This window comes from Opisthocomus hoazin, chromosome 15 (assembly GCF_030867145.1).
Source record: "Opisthocomus hoazin isolate bOpiHoa1 chromosome 15, bOpiHoa1.hap1, whole genome shotgun sequence".
In the NCBI taxonomy this organism is placed as follows: domain Eukaryota; kingdom Metazoa; phylum Chordata; class Aves; order Opisthocomiformes; family Opisthocomidae; genus Opisthocomus; species Opisthocomus hoazin.
The window spans coordinates 21,600,002-21,614,240 of NC_134428.1; the positions used below are offsets into that span (position 1 = coordinate 21,600,002).

The 14,239-nt window shown below is 37.1% G+C and overlaps 1 protein-coding gene across 2 annotated transcripts in view; it reads left to right on the forward strand.

The window, feature by feature from the left end:
• The window catches only part of SDK1 (sidekick cell adhesion molecule 1), a 429,398-nt gene that overhangs the window by 145,900 nt on the left and 269,259 nt on the right, over window positions 1–14,239 (forward strand). The gene's annotated exons all lie outside the window — the stretch shown is intronic.

Sequence of the window (14,239 nt, forward strand, 5' to 3'; positions counted from 1 at the left end):
AAATCTAGTATTCTAATAAGTTTTTTAAATTTACATTTTTAAATACAGTGCATTGGGTGAGCTTTGAAGGTGCACCCTCTCACTTTGACATTTACTTTGTGTTCCAGAAGTTCCCTACCCCTTTAAGTCACCCTTAAGAAGCTCTTTTGTACTTCAATCTTTTAACTATCATAGATTATTTTACCCTGTGCTGTGCTAGCCATGAAGTGGAGGTGAAGGTGTTCAGGGCAGAGGTGTGCAGAGGCTGGAGTATGTTCAGGTGGGGCAATAATAATCTTTAGAGCAGAAGAGTCGTGTCCCACCCGTGTTGTGACCCACGACAGCAACAAGGTGGTGCTTCTCAGTGTCCTGGGTGCATGAAGAGCCCAGGCCTTCAGAGTCAGTTTCACTTTTGTGACATCAGTGCATTTTAACTGAAGTGAACATAGTGGGAAGAACCAGTAGCAATATAACTAGAGAGAATAAAAATGGAAACCTTTCTAGAATAGCTCAAAATAGAACAAGCCAGAAAGAAGATTTGGTTGCCTACTAACTTATATCAGAATTGTTCTAAGCCATTTTGATATGTGAATGGCTTATGTTATTCTTTCCAAAACCCCACAGTGTTTTACATTAGTTAACACTTGTTTTTCCTTTCAACCTTCCTTGTTCAGTTGTCACGAGTAGATAAATACTGCTTTACACTTTGCAATTTTGCCATATCACAATTGTATCAGTCAACAGCAGCCAATTAGAGAAACATCAGGATAGTCCAGAATTAACTGCCAAACTCTGAACTGACCATTTGTATGTAATGCTTTTTACCTCAGTCAAAATTCTAATCCATCTGATTGTTTTGCATCTTATTCTGTGAGAATGCGGTTTTCTTAATACCAGCTTATTAAAGTTTTTGAAAGTTCTAATGTAGTACCACCCACTCCTTTGTTGATACAACTTAGCGAAATTAATGAGGGTGTAGTATAAGTTAATTTTATTTTTTTATTAGTGTGAAAACTCATTCTCAGGGACATTTTAATGGCGTTCTTGGGGGGCTTGGGCACTTAATGAGTCCTAGAGTCATTTTGCTTACTGTACTACAAGCGTGATCCCTGCATAGTGTTTTAATGGAATAGTGCGAAACCGCATGCTTCTCTTTGAGCATGTGATGAACTTACTGCATTTATTTGCATAAATATTTATAGGATCTATTCTCTGTTTGAAGATTTTAAAAGCGTATTTTAGTTAAGCATTGTTTAATTGCATGAACAGTTTTTGCAAGAAAACCTCATTCCTGTGTGCAGCAGTTCTTTGAATAAGTTGCTGAAGAGCAAAGAAAAGCAGCACAGTTGAATTTAAAGGCATTTATGACACAAGCACTTGGTGTACTCTTGATGGTACATTATAAATTTAGAGGATCTTTTAAATTTTTACAAATCTCTCAATTTCCCTTTAAGGTTCCAAGATGAAAATAGTTCTGTTACAAATACCAGCTGCTTAAAACTGAAATTAGATGTAGACTTTCATAAGATTCGGGCCACTGCTTTTACATTAAGAAGTTTTGTTCCTGTAATGACTTCTGAGTAGAGTGGTAAAAGAGTGGAGAGACTGGAACCATCTACCTGTGTTTTCTAGGTAACATTTCTAACTAAATGTTGTAATTAACAAACTCTTTTCCTACTCAGAATACTGAGCAAGAATGAACTGTATCGCTTCTAATCTCTACTTTAATTTCCCTTATAATGTAGACATCTGCCCATTAGGTAGCGTTGTTAGTAGTGAAGATAATGTTAAATGCCTCAAAGACAAAACAATATTATAATATCATTACAGATATCTGTTTGCATATACTAACATAGAGTTGTCAAATATAATTGGTCAAATCTGTACAGGATACAGAAGCAGAAGTAATCCAGAGAATGACAAGGATAATATCCTAATACTGTTAGAATATGGAAGGACAATTGTGCTGTGTCTTATGCTTTGTGCATCTTGGTCATCTTCATGGCAACTGGAACAGAATTTGCAGCCATTTGCAGTGGCGTTAGAAAAGCTTTACTGAGCACAGTATTTGAATAATGAAGGATGTAATGGAAATATCTGGGGTTTGCTTTTTGGTTTTGGGGTTGTTTTTTGGTTTTTTTTGTTTGTTGTGGTGTTTTTTTTTTTTTTTTTTTTTTTTTTTTTTTTTTTACCAGGAGTTATAGCAGTGATATGTTCAGTAGATTTATGTAAATGTTTATTTGCATGTTTGCACTCAAGCTTTGCAATATTGCAGCTCCTGGAAGATTTTTCAAATCAAATGCTCTAGGTGCAGGTAACCGCCTCTTTTTCCTTTGGATCATTCGATGTTACTGTTAACACAGCCTTCTGAAAGCTAAAATAATCATAAAGGTAATGACATTTCTTGTTTCAGGGCACATGCTAATACTTACAAATCTACTTCATGTTTTGTGATTGGTTATTTAATGTGTGTACACCATTTAGGACATAAGTAATTTTTAAAGTTATGCCAGTAACTGCTACAGACTGATCATCTGTGGAACTCAAGAGTTAATTTCTTCTGTATATACTGTACAAATTAAGAACAATATTAGGTTTCTTTAATCATCTGTATTTGTTACTGACAGATCATTTGTCTCAGAAGAGTAGCATATGCTACACTTAGTATGTTTAAAAACCAGCTCGTTCTGGGTAGTTTTCTTATCATGGCACACATTTAGGTGCCAGCCTGGCTATGTCCACATGAGATCATAGCCTTCTGATGAGCTCTAGGAAGCACCTTTAAATGCTTTATATTCGTGCTTAATCTCCACACTAGGAGCCTTCAAACAGTAGTCTAGACCCAAGGCTCTGGCCCTTCGCTTTTTTTTTCTTGCAAGGGCGTGCTTATATCCATCAAGAGATCAGAAGTGGTTTAAGATGTACGCTGCAATATTTCATGAGCCTGGAAAGGAGTATTTATATTGGGAAGATGAGAAGTGAAGCTGGAATATATACATGAAGTAAGAGAGTGGGTGTTCACAGGCAAAGTTTTGAATAGTTATGGTAGATGGGTGGTAGGAATTCAAAACCAGTCAGTTTTCCCTCTATGCTCATTTGATGAATAAAGGTTATTCTCAATACACATGGTAAATAAAGACAGAACAAGACAAAATGCATTGAAACACTTGTTCAGGGACAGTAACCTTTACTGAAATTAGAGGAACTGTGGACAGTTTTAACTGATCGGTTTAGTTTTTCCTCTTCAGAAGGTGCACATAACTTAGCTTTGTAAATCAAACTGTGTGGATTTGCGCTTGAAAAAGACATTCATATGAAATTTGCATCCCAGATTATTTTTATTTAGTAAATAGTTCAGAATTAGATTAGTAATTACGAATTGGCATCAAGTTTGAGTATGTTGAAACAAGCATTTCTCTATAAAGCTTACTTTCACTGAGAAATTAATGGTTGATACTTGCATTGCGTGTTGCGCTTGTTTGTTTTATTATTTTTCCTGGAACTGTGTTTGCTGTCATTTGCAAACAGGAGAGATCAGTCTGTTATTTACTGAGGCTGAGTAAAAACAGAGCGTATTATTCAGTTAGAAGACACAGTACACAGAGTAAGCAGATCAGCAAAATGTATTTCAATGCCAGCTTCATTAAGTCGATAATCATCTCAATATATTCCCTTACAATTTCAACAATTAGTAGCCATAGTTTTATTTCATGATTATTTTTAATCAATGGTACAAAAAAAAATCCCTAAGCAAAATTCCATGGTAATTGCAAGCTTCCAGAATAATGTTCTCCTATGTGGAGCATCGCAGCAAGAAGAGTCACAGGACCAAAATTTGCTCATTACCTCTGGATCCTGAAGAGTGGAATTCATCACAGGTGATACAACAGCAACTCAGCTCTGAGGAAACACACCTGAATTTCTGTCATATACCATATGTTTCTTCAAAATATATTGTTGTTTCCAGATACCTCAACAGTACAATGTGGCCACATGCAGAGAGTTTCAGTGCCTGTGGTGGCCCAGTTAGATTGGTGTCAGACTTTAGTATTCTGTGACTGTGCTTATCTCCCCTGCAAGACCATGAAGAATTGCTTGCATTCTTGAAAAGGGGTTAGTGTGTTATTAACTTTGCTCATAACCTGACTTCTATGCTAGGGTTTCATTTTTAGCTTCTGCCATTTTAGTCTAAGGTTCCAAAGGCATTGTTCATGAACCTTCTTCAGAATTTTCAACAACAGATTAAAAAAAAAGTCAATAAATTTGTTTACAGAATATGGGAATAAATAATGCCATAGCAAAATCACCATGGAAGAAATAACTCCCGTGAAGTCCCCGTGAAGTGGAGGACAGTAAGAAAAACCTGTAGCTGGCTGTCACCTATACCGATCTCCTCCTTGGCCCCTGTAGATGCGCATGGACGCAACCATTCCCTTGCCTCCCTCAGCCTGCGGTCACGGGGCTGCCAGCGCTCTGGCAGTTTTGTTGGTTGACCGTGCTGGGTAGACCACTGGTTCAAATAGTCTCCTCCACTGTAGGAACAAACTTGTACTGGGCTTAAGGAATTGAAATAGATGAAACGGCCAGAAAGGAAGGGAAGAGGCGGTGCCAATGTAGCAGTGCTATCATTCTACCCTGAATGTCAGTTATTGTGATAAATTGATCTGATGTTACTTTAAATCTTTTTTTTTTTCTACTCTTTTTGCTCCTTTTGGAAACTGTTTTCCGTAGTGCTCATGAATCTTGGTTAGAGATCACTTGGTATTCAGAGAAGCATTGCTACCAGCAGTCTACCAATGTGACATCTGGACTGCTTGGTACATCTTTCACGATTTTCATAGACTAAGTACAGGCCAATAATGTGATATATGCGTTCACACTCAGTGTTGAAGGCAAGTGGCCTCTTACCACACAGATTGTAGAAAGTTTGAAGGCAGGGAATACTTCCCTGAGGACCAACGCCTCTCCTCAGAAGCAGTCTGAATATTGGTCTTAGATGCCTTTATCAAATATGAAGAAAAGAGAAAAGAAATGCTGAACAGCATTATTGTGAGTAGATTGAATATTGAATATCTTTTGAAACTTAATGAAATAATACCCAAATCTGTGAAAAGGTCCTTTTTTTCCAAGAAGAATTTTGTTTTACAAGGTGTTTTCAAAAAATTATAGACGAAAATATTTTTAGCTAAAATGTTTCAGTCAAACGTGTTTGTAGGTTTTTTTCTGAACACAGACAATGACCTCTGATGGCATTGCTTAAGAATAGAATACTGTGTCACCAGATCCGTGAGTGGAAACAAGACAGGCTAATAAATATTCTTCGAAGCGTTACTGGCTGCTGTGGTGTCCAAAATATAGTGTGCTAAAGCCAGTTCTCTATCTCCTGGGGAAGACTCCTGGCTTTGTAGTTGCAATGTTAAACATCTCCTCTTGTTTTGAGGAATCTGCATATTTAGAACGATAACTTATAAGGACGTTTGTTTCAGAAGCAAAATTCAACAGTCTGAAGCTTCTATTCAATTTGTTCACGTCTAGAGATGAGGAAGAACCTATTTCCTTGTATTTATTGTAAAGGGTCTCATAATTGTCTTTCAAAATAAAATGTCAAAGGTGTCTACAGTTGTACACACACTTTAGGCTGATTTGAAGAGAGTAGATGAATTCTTGATACTACACTCTTCAGTGTGGATTGAAGCTACATGAACATCTTTCAACGTAGCTATTCAAGGTATATTATTATTTTTAGCTGACTTACTGATTTTAAATAAATGTTTATGTGAAATAGTGTTACAGTATGTTTTGTAACGTGTCATAAAATTCACTGAGTGTCATCTGGATTGATTCACACACAGTATGAAATATACTGATAGAGCCTTTCCTTGGCAATTTCTTCCTTTTTTTTGATCATGTCTTTTAATTCTCTCTTTCTGATATAGTAGACAGGTTTTTCTCACTGTGGTGAGCCGAAAGGCTCATGCACTACAAGCTTCAGTATTTTCCTGCGCTCCCTGCTGCTTTGTGTATTCTGTCACTGGCATATTCACTTAATTATATGACAGGCAATAACTGCTCTCTGAGGGAGTAAAAGAAGTGTTGAATTCGTTTTTAAATTATATCATATTGCTCTGTTCAAAACCTCTTTTAAATAAATGTTGAGGATAGAACTATTGATGTGGTTTTTAAATGTTAAATTTCAGTTAGTTTGGATCATTTTAAATAGTTCTTCAGCAAGAATAAATCAGTTTTTATAACTTATAACTTTCAATTACAGTCTTTGGAGAGAATAACAGCGTGTTTCAAGGAGCGGTAAAGTACAACAACAAGGAACTGTTGCTGTTTCATTTGTGCAGGCTTTAAGCTCCTGTGGAACCTAACAAGAGCCTTTCGCAAGGAAGCGCATCCTAGAGGGATCCTTGAGAGTGTCAGGCGAGGTGTGGCTTTGATCTAGTCTTTGAGCTTCCACTTGGGGAACTTCCTTGATAAACCTTACAGGGGGATGATGATGACCTACTTTGCTGTATTTCGACTGTTCAATAAAATGGGCTGAGAATCACAAGCTGTTATGATGTGCCACTGAATTGCATGAAAAGATGTTTCCTTTTAGCGAACTGCAGACTGGTGGCTCTGGTGAAGGAGAAATATCAGACTTAATGAACATCTGGCTCCATTGCAAGGCATTGGACAATGCCGAAAGCTTTAAAATGTAGCAGGAACAAATTTAAACTAAATCAGGTATGGATCTTTTTTTAGATGCAAACTAGGAATACTTATTTAGAATAGGCATAAGTGTTCTACTTTTAGAACAAATACTGTTGAATTAGATAGATGGATAGGTAGAACCCACACAATAGTGTAGATCAAATAGAAGGCTTCCCTGGTAACTTATTCTAAGTGTGTTAAATGACCCAGCTGATTGGTTCTTATCTGTTAATGTTACTTTTTAACGTATCTTTCAGACCTGGTAAAATCCAAAGGCTTATATGACTGCCAGTATGATTCCAGTCCTTCAGAAAAACCAAAAAGAATGACTCGAGTGGCAATCTCATTAGAGGACATCAGTCCTGGGCAGAGTAGCTGAATGGCTCTGTTGGCACTGTAGCAAGAATAAATGGTAAATTCACCCTACTTTAATTCTTTAGAGTGTCATTTACGGATTTGTTTCTGCCTGAGCTTTGTTTCTGTGTATGCAGATTCAGCTAATAAGATAGACTTAGGAAATAATACGGAAATACTGGAGTAACTTTTCTCTCCTCTCTTTCTGACCCTCTTTCCTGCTGGTGGCAGTTACTTAAACAGCTGGCATTAGGAACGGAGCACGTGTTGCTTTCCCTACATTTTTTTTTTCTGCTGAACCAGGGCTGTATGAGGTAAATTACCTCCTCTTAAGTCTCCCTTGGTCCAACTCTATGATGATGCATGCTAGGAGAGAAAATTGTAATCACATTCATTTTTAGCTGCTTATTATATAGGTTTTCCTGTGACTAATTAGACACCTTGATGCCTGAAAATATAGTACCTGGGTTCATTTCTTCTACCATTGCTTTACTGGCAAAGCAGAAATGAGGAAGCCACTGTTTGAACGTGTGGTCTGAAATGTTTAGCATTAATACCTCTCTGAAACATCTATTTCTTGTTTGCATTCTCTGGCCGCCTCTGTGGCATTAAATGCTTCAGTAACTATTTGTTTTTTCTGTTATGATAATGCTATATTCTATGAACTAAGGATTGGTTTTTTCGTAAAGCCTTTGCATCTTTTCTTTTTTCCACAGCCACAAAGGCAGATGAATGAAACTTATGAATAAGCCACTAAATTGGCATACGCAATGTTAATTCCAGGATGTCTGTGTTACAGATTGACCTGATATTTTTCCATTTTAATTTAAGGAAAAAAACAGCATAAATAGCAATAAGATGTGTAAAGGATAATATTTTCTCAGGTGAAATCCCATTCAAACTGTCAGGCATCCAAATTTAGTTAAGACAAAGGTGAGAAAATATTGTCCTTTAAACCAACTTCAGTGAAATGATGCAGATTAGAATAGCAAAGCCATGAACAGCAGAAATAATAATATTTTTTAATACTAAAAGTAATTTTTTTCCTTAACTCCTTTTGCCTTTCTTTCTCTTTTTTCTCTCCCTTGCAGTGCATGGGTTGTAAGCTTTCATCATTTACTGCATAAATCAGGATTTTACCTTTTGTAGGGGATTTTCAGATACTTGCTAGCTTAGATTCATATCATGGAATTCAAGCTGTGTTACCCTGCTGCTCCAGGATGTGAGTTGCTGTTGTAACGCTTCCAGTGCTTTGTTCTTTTATCGGGCCCTTGATGAAGCTGTGTTTGCACCACCATAGAAATGACACAATTTTGACCCTTTCGTTTCACAGAGCTTACTCCATTTTTCTGAATGATGAGTTGGGAACTTTAGGATGTATTCCAGATAGTTCTGTAAAATGGTACCTGAAGTAGGATGACATGTATCCCATCTCCCCATATGCCTCAGGTATTTCCCATGTCATCAGTGTTTTCTGCGTTGCAGCCCTATTGGGTAAAAAGGGACCAGTTCTCCACCTCTGCATGTCCATTGCAATTGAACTTGAAATACAGATTATGAGAAGGATGTTTTGTACATGAGCTTGAATCATGCAACATGTAAAACTAAAGAAAATTATATGCCAAATGATAGAGGGGAGTCCAATCACTCTGTTCAGATTTTCAGATGATGGATTTCTATTGAACGCTATCTTCTAACACACAGTCTTACTGCTCAGTATAATCCAAAATAATTGCACATATAATTAGCATTCAATTAACATGCGTTACATTTCTCTAACTGCTACTAACTTTGCATCTCCATTTACAGATTTTCCAAACTTGAGAATAATATCTGTCTTTTGTGGTGTCTAATTGGCTTTTAGAAAAGATAAATTAGGTTTTCCATTAGAACATAAGAAATGCCCTATTGGCTCAGACTAATGGTCCATCAAGCCCGGTATTCTGTCTTGCCACTAGCAAAATGAGATGCTTTTTCAGGAAAGTGTGTAACAGTTTCCCCCTGTTCTCCTCCAGCATCCAGAATTTTTGGATTAGCGATGCTGGAGGGTTTACTCCTGCCTGGTTCTTTTAGTATCTGGTTGCAGACTTGCTGTCCGTGAGTTTGTCTAATCCTCTTTTGAGCCTGCTGATATTGTCTGCCTCCATAAATTTACCAGATTTTTGCTATTCTTGAAGATTATTAAAATTATGATACGAATTTGTGTTATCTTAAGTGTGATTTCTGTAGCACAGATTACATAAGGAAATATTACAAACAACCAAAGTGATTGTGTGCGCCTTGTGCATTTACGAAGCAGGAGGGTAGCATATCCACAACATTACGATTTTTTTTCTTTAAAAATTCAGACTTAGTAAAAAAAATTGGGGGAACATTTAATGTAAACACTGAGCTATTTCAGTATGACAACACAGATCTATGAAAATGGCTTTCCTATTTAATGTTTGTAGAAATTGTCTAGGAAAGAGACTAAATGTAATACCACTGTGGTAGTATTCGCAGATTGTACTAAATTTGATGGAATGCTATAGGACTGAAGCAAGTATCTGAAGATACTAGACAAGGTAAATACAGCATGACATTTGGTTGAAAAATGGAGACTCTTTCAAAAAAGGAAAAAAAAAAAAAATCTTGGCCAGTGATTTAATGATTAAGAGGTAGGACTTTCTTTGGTAGAAGAGTGTTCGAGTCCAAGAGTTCTGGAAGGAAAAAAAGAAGTCAAAACTTTTTGTGTGATATTTCAGGGTATTCATCTGACTCTTTAAACTTGAATCAGAAAGAGGGCAATATGTGGTTCTCTCATTTCTTTTATCTTGTCTTCTAAGCTGTTTCACAAAAGGGTGAGTTAGGTTTCCTATGCTGGCAGCATCTCCTAACAGATACAGCTGTGGGTTAGTAATACGGGAATGCATATACCTGTATCCCGAAATAAATTGTCCTTTAATCACTATAAAATAACCTTTTTTTTTCAGGGTTAGGATTCACCTGTCCCTATGCAGATATTACTGATATAATTTATACATCATGGGTTTCGCTGCTACAGAAATGCCTTTTAAGTCTCTAACTGAATTTACCATGTTGGCAAAACTTCTAAGCCTTTTTTAATACAAGTAGAAGAAATTTCTTGAACTCTCTTACTCTACTGTACACCAGCCGAAGCATTTTTACAATCTGCCCAATCATCACTGCGTTGAGCTGATTAAGGATTAATGTGTTACAAAGACACTCCACGCGGGAGGGAGATTAGCTATGCATCAATCCATAGCAATAACTCATGAATCGTCGAAAAAGGCACTGAGTAGCCATGTTTAGAATGTAAGATTTTCTTGGGTTACAACACAATTCGTCAACTTCCTCTGTTGAAGAGCCCTGGCAGTTTCCTGGGTTATTTGGATGTCAGCTCTGGAACTGTGGACTGTTGAAGCCTCCTTCTTCAGTCATGGAAGAGTAGACCACAGAAAACTAAACAAAATGCCACTTTTCCTGGGAGGAGTTTATTGAATACTTCTAACACTTCCATGCCTGATCATTATCTTCTATGGTAAATGGCAGAGACAGCGAAGATATTAGGTTAACATTTCTGGGAACTGTCACATTTACTGTTCTCTTCAGAAGGACGCCTTTTGGACCATGCGACTCTACTGAATTACAGTTTCTTTGAAAACAGAGCTTATAATTGCAATTAAGTATCTGAAATTGCAGCAGTCAAAATCCAATTTCATAAAGCATTAAACTGAGTCTGCTTTAGAATATATTTACACAACACTAAGAAAGGGAGTGGACTGAGCTATAAATTTTCCATTTTACTTGCCAGCCGGAATGCTACAACAAAGTACATTTGCAAAATCTTGTACAAAAAAATTCCATGGCATGTACTTGCATGACATGTAACTCCAGTGAGTGTCATCACTTCTTGTTCCTGCGAGGAGCAGGCTCACGCTAACAGCTAAGATATGAAGGGTTATGATTACCGGGTCCCTCTATGAAAAAGGCTTTAGATCCAGAAGATGTTTAGCAAAAAGAATGTCTACTGATCAACATTTGGAGACAAACAGGGTCCTGCAGGAGGAGGTTAGCTGCAAAATAAAAGCAAAGAGGGTAATAAATGCAGTTTGTAAATAAACAATAAGATTAGAGAAGACATTTCAGCTCTAAGCTCTTCTTAGGGCTATGAGAAAATATATTCTGGTTTTTTTCTGCAGCCTGAAGATGGTCTGCTAGCCCATGTGCCATCTCTTATTTGGCGCTCTCTACTAGCGCAAATTAACCCTTCACTTAGTAATTTTTCACTCTGTACTGATGCTGAAAATTACATGAAATTGTTCTAGTTTTTCATCGTAGCAAACAGTAGTTTTCTGAACAGTCTGAAGTGTCCAAAGATGATCAATGAGGCTGGTGAAGGATCTAGAGCACAAGTCTTATGAGGAGCGGCTGAGGGAGCTGGGGCTGTTTAGTCTGGAGGAGACTGAGGGAGGACCTTACTGCTCTCTACAGCTACCTGACAGGAGGGTGTAGTGAGGCGGGTGTTGGTCTCTTCTCCCAGGTAACTAGCGATAGGATGAGATGCAATGGCCTCAAGTTACATCAGGGAAGGTTAAAGTTGGCTATTAGGAAAAATTTCTTTACTGAAAGAATGGTTAGATCTTGGAACAGGCTGTCCAGGGCAGTGGTGGAGTCACCATCCCTGGAGGTGTTCAAAAAGCGTGTAGATGTGGCACTTGGGGAAGTGGTTTAGCAGGCATGGTGGTGTTGGGTTGACGGTTGGACTTGAGGCTAGAGGTCTTTTCCAACCTTAATAATTCTATGATTCTGTAAGTGGTTAATGAATTTAGAGCTAAATGGATTGGTTTACTCCATTCGTTTACAAGTGTAGCCAAGATCAACAAGAAGTACAACAGAACACAGTTACAATCAGTGGCAAATATGGTGCGTTCTGTAGCTTCTGTTAAGCCCCAAGTGCAAGATTTTTTTGACCAGTTTGTTTAGAATTAAATATCCTGAACAACTTTATTTCTGCCCTTCCTGAAGCCCCAAATATCTTGTGAGTCCTTTGAATTGATCTAGGTAAAACTATTTTTTTATAAGAAGTAAGGATTAAATATATGCTAAAACTCCAATCACAGATTAGAAAAATAGATGTAACATTTCCAGTGAATTTTTTCAGTATCAGTGTTTGTCATATTTGTATACTTTTTACTTTCTGATAAAACAAACCAATCAATATCCTAGGAGATTTTCTAAATCTGTGAGTAGAACATAGGAACTGTTTGTTAAAAGCTTCATAACCTCTTTCCTAGTGAAGGATTATTAAAGAGGTTTCTTCTGACTGACATTCCTGGGAAATGTGTTTTTTAAGCTTAACAAGAGTGGCATGGCTGTGATAAGGAACAAGAATGGGTCATTTACGGTGATTACAAAGAGACACTGATGCTCCCTCTGTTGAACAATATTGATTTTTTCATTTTGGCTTGCATCATAAATAGACATTGAGAAAATGTACCACTCAATGATTGTTTGCATGGCAAAAGAGAGTTGAGATGCTTTTCATTTTAAAGTGAATTTTGTTGCTGCATGGATTTTATCCGACTGCTGTTTGTTTCTGTGCACAGATCTAATGTATAATCAGAATCACTAAACAGGGAACACAGTAATTCGCATTATATGTTGTTTTACAGTAGCAGAATGTATAAAATCTATTTTTAGAACTGTGTCATAAAATATGGCTTTAATTTATCCAAACAGCCATTGAAAATGTTAACATTTAAGCAGTCTGGTGACCAGGAAAGGAGAACTCTGAGATATATTCACTTTTTTTTTCCCTTAAATACTGGGTGCAGAAGATTTCTATGCCTTCTCTTCATGTCAAAAATGTCTGTTAAATTAGAAAGACTTTTCATCTAAATACTTTAATGATTATAAATGTTTGCCTTATAGTCATATTCATACTCAGATTTTCACACAGAGTTATACTTCTGAGAAAAAACAACTTCCAATAACATTTTTCAGCAATTTGCCATCTCAACCATTTTTTCATGCCTTTTTTTCTAATCTCTTGGGAAGATTTTTACTTATGAAAAACACATTCTTCCTGTTGCACCAAAAATGGTGGGTCTGCCTTCGCTGGGAGCCAAATTATTCCTACTCAGCAATCTGGAGGGTATCTAGCTGGTACAAATGCGATAAGTGCACTAAATTAATTGTCATTCAGTTTCCTCTAATACAGAAAAGTCCTTGAAGGAAAGTGTCACAGGAATAAAGGAATAAAGAACTGAAAGTAAGCAACCACTTAAGAGAGATGAGAGATGTATTTCTCATCCAGTTAAACTGGACGAAAACCTATTTGCAAGGCTTCATTGGCATTTAAGGAAAAAAGCCCTGAATTAGAATGAAAGATGATGTGCTAGAAAGACGTAAAGAAATGGAAAATATTGAAAAGTGCAACAAGAAATACTAGGATTAATTTCTAGTGCTGATAATTTTTTTTAATAGTCTCAACCTTTTTTTCCAGCCTTTTAATATAAATCCTTATTAATTCCTTATTGATACTTACATGTCTCAGTTTTCCATTGTTTGGTTTTCCTTTGTCTTCCACATATTTTCTCTTCATCTTTCTGTGTATTATTTCTTCAGTTCATCTTCCCCTGCCCACTTTTTAACCATGATCCACAAATTGGCCTTCCTTTCAGAAGGTCCTCCTGTGTGTTGGGTCATATTTGCAGTAGTCAGCCCAGAAGAAATGGCAAAGGCCCCTCCTCTGCAGGCAGTTCCCTGGCATATTTTTGTTTTGCTGCAGACCTTGGTACAGATATTTTGCTTTCCTGAGCTGCTTTTGTTCATAGCTAAGTCAGAAGAACAGAGTATCTTTATAAGACTCCTCATCATTGCAATACCTGAGTATCCAGCTTTCTTGTCAGTCACTCTGCTTCCCCCAAAAGTACTTTTGTTCATGGAGCTGTATCCTGCAAAGTTTGCACTGAGTTCATGCGTAGCCGAAAAGTGGCTGCGGGCTTTGTGCAATGGTTATCAACTTGGTCTCCAGAATGTAAGCTTTTATGTTTAAAAAACACCCCAAAACAGTCTCTGTCTTCCCTGAAACTTCTCTTCACTAGTGATGTCATTCAATTCATGACTGATCTTAAGTCGCTGATGAGCCAGACACAAAAGCCTCTCAAAACTCTGTAGATGAAGAATTGCTCGAGGTAGCGTA